The 6,000-nt window shown below is 39.0% G+C and overlaps 1 protein-coding gene across 1 annotated transcript in view; it reads right to left on the reverse strand.

Annotated features, from left to right (window-relative positions):
• The window catches only part of PIWIL1 (piwi like RNA-mediated gene silencing 1), a 240,637-nt gene extending 237,658 nt beyond the window's left edge, over positions 1 to 2,979 (reverse strand). Inside the window, exon 1 of the mRNA XM_075176746.1 lies at positions 2,877 to 2,979. The gene's annotated coding sequence lies outside the window, so the exon portion shown is untranslated. The remainder of the gene's footprint in view (positions 1 to 2,876) is intronic.
• Positions 2,980 to 6,000: the final 3,021 nt, after the last annotated feature.

The raw sequence follows: 6,000 nt of genomic DNA on the forward strand, positions 1-6,000 counted from the left end.
CCATTTTTAACGCTACGGTTTATTTCATGAAACGGTCCTCTTGCGCTCCAGTAGGTCTATTGAAAGTATAGGGTGTATCAGAGGCATCCGCGTTAAAAGCTATTCAATTGTTTTTTAACTCGGCGGGTTAAACAGGAAAGTATACTGTTTTATCTCGCACCTCTTTGGGGTGTGTTAAAAATAAAAAACCTCTGAAAAGTATTTGAAATCATGCAATAATGTGGAAAAAAAAGTGAAACTTATGTTTATCACGAATGCCTAACTTGTGTAAGTTTATTTTCTTGTGAAAAAATAATGAAATAAAAATCACTAGTTAATTATATTTATGTATGTTTTTGGTACAAATATGAATGTAGTAATGTGTAGATGATTATATGGTAAAAAACAGCTAAATTAAAAAATATGCTAAAGAAAGTACTGTAATGTAGATATTATCAATGTGTAATGCAATCTAATGTATGGAAATGTATGCAACACCTTTTTTTTGTGTTATACATGACCGCGTTAAAACTCCACTAAAATCCCGCAAACACAATTTTTAACGTGTGGGGGCAGCGTTCCCCTTTTTTTTTCAATTGTTTTCCTGCTGCGCTAATTCAAAACTGTCGCTATTGCTTCCAAAAACCCGTGGGAGAATTTTATTTCTTTTTTTACTCTGCGAAGGGGGGGTGGGGGGGGACTCGCTAACAATTGAATACTCCCCTACTTGCCTTGTTTTCAAATGATTGCAAATTTGTGTAGCTTTAACCCCTTTGCCTCTTAGGTTTTTTCCCCCCTGTACTGGGCCTATTTTGGCATTTCTGTGCTGGTCACATTCAAACATCAATATTAGTAATTGTTTATGCAGTACCCACACAAATTATACCTTGTTTTTTTCACATTTTGAATTTTCAGAAAATACCATAAGTTTGCTTATACCTCCTGACACAGCAAAGAAAATATACCCATAATGATGTTTGCTAGTTTTTTTATTGAATTTGCAAGAAACTAAAAGCAAATGTGTATTTATTTCTAAACACCATCCAGAAAATACTTTGTGGTTCTTGCTCTGGAATCAATTCACCTTTCCAAAACTGCAAAAAGGCAGGATAATATAAATTTCAACAAGGGTACTTATTCTCTTTGAAATGATGGGTCCCCAGTTTCTTAGAGCCAAGATGGGAGATTGAAAAACCCCACCTCTATTCAAGCCTCTTTAAAATTTCTGTAGTGTTGGGAGTTGTCTGGTGATCACAATTTATCACCAAACAATAAGATCCTTTCTCATCCCTGGACTTTGTAATGCTTTCTGTAGAGTAGGGGGGTTTATGGTTAGGTGATCACACATCTTCATAAAACAATAACTTCTCAGGGGCCACATTATTAAAAAAAAGAGTGCCACAAACCCTCTAGGAGCCAGCATTGAGGAGATTGGACCACGTCACCTGGCTCTTCTAGTATTTCTGTAGTGCAGGGGGCTGACAACCGATGTGACGTCATTATGTCCCAACTCTCTCCCAAGGGCAGGAAATACCGCTGAGGGACTGGTAAGTTTACTTTTTTACTTATTTGAATCCTGCGTGCCAACAAAAAGCATATATATATATATATATATATATATATATATATATATATATATATATATATAACAGATGATATATGTACAATATACATAATGTATATATAATATATATATATATATATACACACATAATATACATACATATATATAATCCATATATATGCACACACATATATATATATTATAATATGCATATATATATATGTGCATATTATAATATATATATGTGCATATTATAATATATATATGTGCATATTATAATATATACATGTGCATATATATATATATATATATATATATATATATATATATATATATATATATATATATATATAATGAAGTAATGGCTTTATTGTTTAAAATTTCAACGGTGGCAGATTAAAAATTACTGGGACAATAATTTGTGTAGCTGACAAATGCAAGTAAATATGACTACCAAGAAAAGCAAAAAAAACCTTTCAATTCACTGCATATGTATATAAAATTTTAATAAAATTGTTATCACATTACATCTTGAGCAGTGATAGGCAACCTGACACTTTGGAGGCCACATGGTGTGGCCCTCTAAACTTCAAAAGGGCTGTGTAAAACCCTTAATCTCAGTAATAAATTAAAACAATATGTTTATCATAGAAAGGCTCAGAGGGCAATCTGTTGACCATCACTAATCTAGAGGGTAAAGCCAGAAAGCCCTGTAATACAAGCTTCTTTAATATTTTTAATGATTTTAGAAATATTAACAAAAATAAATATATTTGTACACCACATTTTAACATTACTTTTTTGACACCTATGGAACAGTGCACAGGCTCTACTCTTCCTCGGGAGTTGCTTGTCTAAAATTGTGCAAAAAAAAAAAAAAAAATGCAAGTGCAGACACCATTATATAATGGATTATGTGCAAATTGAATGTTTAAAACTACTTAGACAACCTGTGCCAGCTCCAGGTGTTATAGAATATACATTGGCACTTTTTACTCCACGGCGGCTGTTTAACGGTTTTGTTCCTAACAGTTGCCTCCCTTTGCAAACCTTATAGAAACCCAGTACAGACTTTTCTCTTAATAAATGATTTCACCAGCAATATATGGGCAAGATGACGAGTTCCAAGTACATAAGCCTGGATGTTAGTACGTCGTGGTGATGTGAAGGAGCCTCATTACTGACTTGTCAGGGTAATAGCGGGGACTGTCTGTGCAGCTGAATGCTAAACAAACACCCCTAACCTGTTTATATAACACAATCCTGTAATTACACCATCTGCTTCCTTGACGTATTACAATATATTTTAGAATTGTACAAAACCCTCCATTACCTTCACCAGCTCCCGCTGCTGCTACTCGCTACCGCCCAGGCGTCAACCACAAGATCCTCCAAGTCTGCGCAGCCTCAAGATCGGCAACGCACAATACCGACGACAGATCCCTCCGCGACAAAAAAAATCGCTTGCGGAGTATATTGGGCTAAACCCACTGAAAATTTGTCAAATCAATGACCCAATCTTGTGCCACTATCAACTTGTCAACGCGAAAAGGGCTTGGCATAGTTAGAAGTTATATGCACTCCTTTTTAATTGCGCGGAAGCGCCATAACTGCATAGAATTACGCACTTGATTTTCTGTTGGAAAGGAGCCAAAGCAGGTTGACGAATAGGACAGTAGCAGTCCTCGCGCGTTTGTCGGTGATTGGTAGTCCGGGTATGATGTGCTGCCAATCATTTGATGATTCAGCAATTTTTCCTTCCTATGGAAAGTTACCGGGGAGAACTGAGGAGTGTTTTCCACAAAAGGAGAAAGATGTTTCTTGCCAAGAGCATTATTAGTTCTAAGTAACCAAGTAACACATATAGGAAATGGTTTCAATTGCAATATGTTTTAGATGCATCCTCCTAGTTAGATATATTCAGAAGACTGGTGATTTAGCTTCTTTTAATTAGCCCCACTATAAGTTTTCCCACAGATTATTAGAGTATTATGGTTTGTGACCCTTACACGTGCTTCACTGTGATCATTGTTAAAAGAAACACATTTAAACTTGAGTAATTCTGTATGCCGAATTGAATTATTAATGTATGTTCTCATTTTTTATGATTTAAAATCAATTTATGAAGAAGAGTATAAATATAACTGCTAAGGTATGATTATGTTATATCATCCTTGCCAACTCTCCCAGAATGTACGGGAGACTCCCAAAATTAGGGTCGGTCTCACAGATTCCCGGGAGAGCTGGCAAGTCTCCCGCAATTGCGGGGCTAAAATGACGTGATTTGCTGTGAACCGCGTCCTTTTGGCCCCGCCCCCGCAACAAAACGGCAGGACCAGAATGATGTGTTTGGCAGCTCCCCACCCTCTAGACACGCCCCTCTCCCGGTTACAAGTTGCCAAAAGTAGGCAAGTATGTGTTATATTGGGTATGTAAGTCTGTCTCTTAAGCACAAAAAGAATAATAGCCAAACTTACGTCTCAATCTGCTCTCACACTGAGATGCATCTCCCCGTTTATTGCGTCCAGCTGTACATGAGGCCCATAGTGTATGTTTACCTGCAGAGATATTTCTCAACCTTTATATTTTTCACGTACTTTCTTATCTATAAAACTGCACTACCATATACTGTCAAATTATACTAACGTGTTTCTCACTGTAACCTAAACCCCATTCTGCTCACACTCCAGACAACAACCTGGGGTGTGGTGTGTCCAGAATTACCATTCACAAGCCACTATTATTATTATTATCATTTATTTGTTAGGCGCCACAAGGTGTCCGCAGCGCCGTACATAGTACAAACAGGAAACCATACAGGGTTAAACAGTACAGAACAGTAAACACAAAGTACCAGTGCTTCAGAAACTCCGGGACAGACAAATGGAGTAAGGACGTAGCAGAAGAACAGGTGTGGAGACACGAGGGAAGAAGTGCCCTGCTCAAACGAGCTTACATCCTAAGGGAGGGTGGACGAAACAGACACGAGAGGGAGCGGTGATGCCAGGGGAGAGAGGGAAGAGCGAGCAGAGTAGGTGAGGGGTTAGGTGGATGATTGGTAGGCTTTAAGAAACAGGTGAGTTTTAAGTGCTCGTTTGAAGAAGCACAGCTTGGGAGCGAGACGGATGGAGCGAGGGAGGTCATTCCAGTGTAGGGGGCAGCTCGGGAGAAGTCTTGGATTCTGGAGTGGGAAGTGGTAATGAGAGTGGAAGAGAGGCGACGGTCAGTGGCAGAGCGCAGGGATCGGGCAGGAGTGTGAATGGTGAGGAGGTCGGAGATGTAGGGGGCAGTAGACTGGGAGAGAGCTTTGTAAGTGGTGGTAAGGAGTTTGAAGAGGATTCTGTAGGGGATGGGGAGCCAGTGTAGGGCAAGGCAGAGAGGGGAAGCAGAGGAGGAGCGGCGTGAGAGAAAGATGAGTCGAGCAGCCGCATTGAGTACAGAGCGGAGGGGGGCGAGATGAGAGAGGGGGAGGCCAGTGAGGAGAAGGTTGCAGTAGTCGAGGCGGGAGATGATGAGTGCATGGATGATGGTTTTGGTGGCGTCTTGTGAGAGGAAGGGTCGGATGCGGGCTATGTTTCACTATCAAGAGAAACTCTGAATCGTGCTTCACGGCCCATGTACCCTGGGCAAGGGGGGTGCCAGACAAGCCAGCGCTGGCCCCACAGAAAATATATGTTAATGCACATGTTGCATATTTGCACTTTAATTTGTTCAGATACTTGCTTACATAGAAAAGGGTTCACACAAGTATTTTGACAGAAAATCGTCACGTCATGTTCCAGTCAGAAGGTATGTGGAACAAACTGCTTTGAAAACCATGGATTGATCCCAGTGCCTTATATTCACCAGCTAAACACTAGTTGTTACTAGAAACTGTATACCAAACTCTTATTACACAGTTATTATTAAATAAACATAGGCTGCTGACACACTTAAATACTCTCAAAAATTGCAATACAAATATAATGCAATAAGACCGTAATGCAATAATAAATGGCCAAATCTTTGGTATCCTCTGTAATAAAATGCACAGATCCTTGCTCATTTGATCCCAGACTTTAGAAGAGTGTCTGTACTTCAGATAAATAAAGAAATAAAACTGGTGCCTTGAATCACTGGGCTTGGGAAATCATAAAAACTAGCAGTAACAGTACACAACTTGTAGAATCTTTCCTCCAGAAATGATTTCTCATATTGGTGGTAGAGATTGGTACAAACTAAATAGTGTCTGCTCCCTCCTATTAGCTATAATGATCAAACTCCACTGCTTTCTTTCTTTTCCTGTAGCTCCCGGAGTCTGTCAAACTTTAAACTTGCAGTTTACTCACTGAAATACTTCTCCTTTGTAGTTAACAAACTATTTCTTCCAGATATCCAAGTCCCAGAATCCCTGGCTATCTCTCCTTGCACTATTGCCCTTGAAGCTAAAACACAGTCAAAAGAATTTTAAACCAATA

The sequence above is a fragment of the Mixophyes fleayi genome, chromosome 1 (genome assembly GCF_038048845.1).
Source record: "Mixophyes fleayi isolate aMixFle1 chromosome 1, aMixFle1.hap1, whole genome shotgun sequence".
NCBI classification, from domain to species: Eukaryota; Metazoa; Chordata; class Amphibia; order Anura; family Limnodynastidae; genus Mixophyes; species Mixophyes fleayi.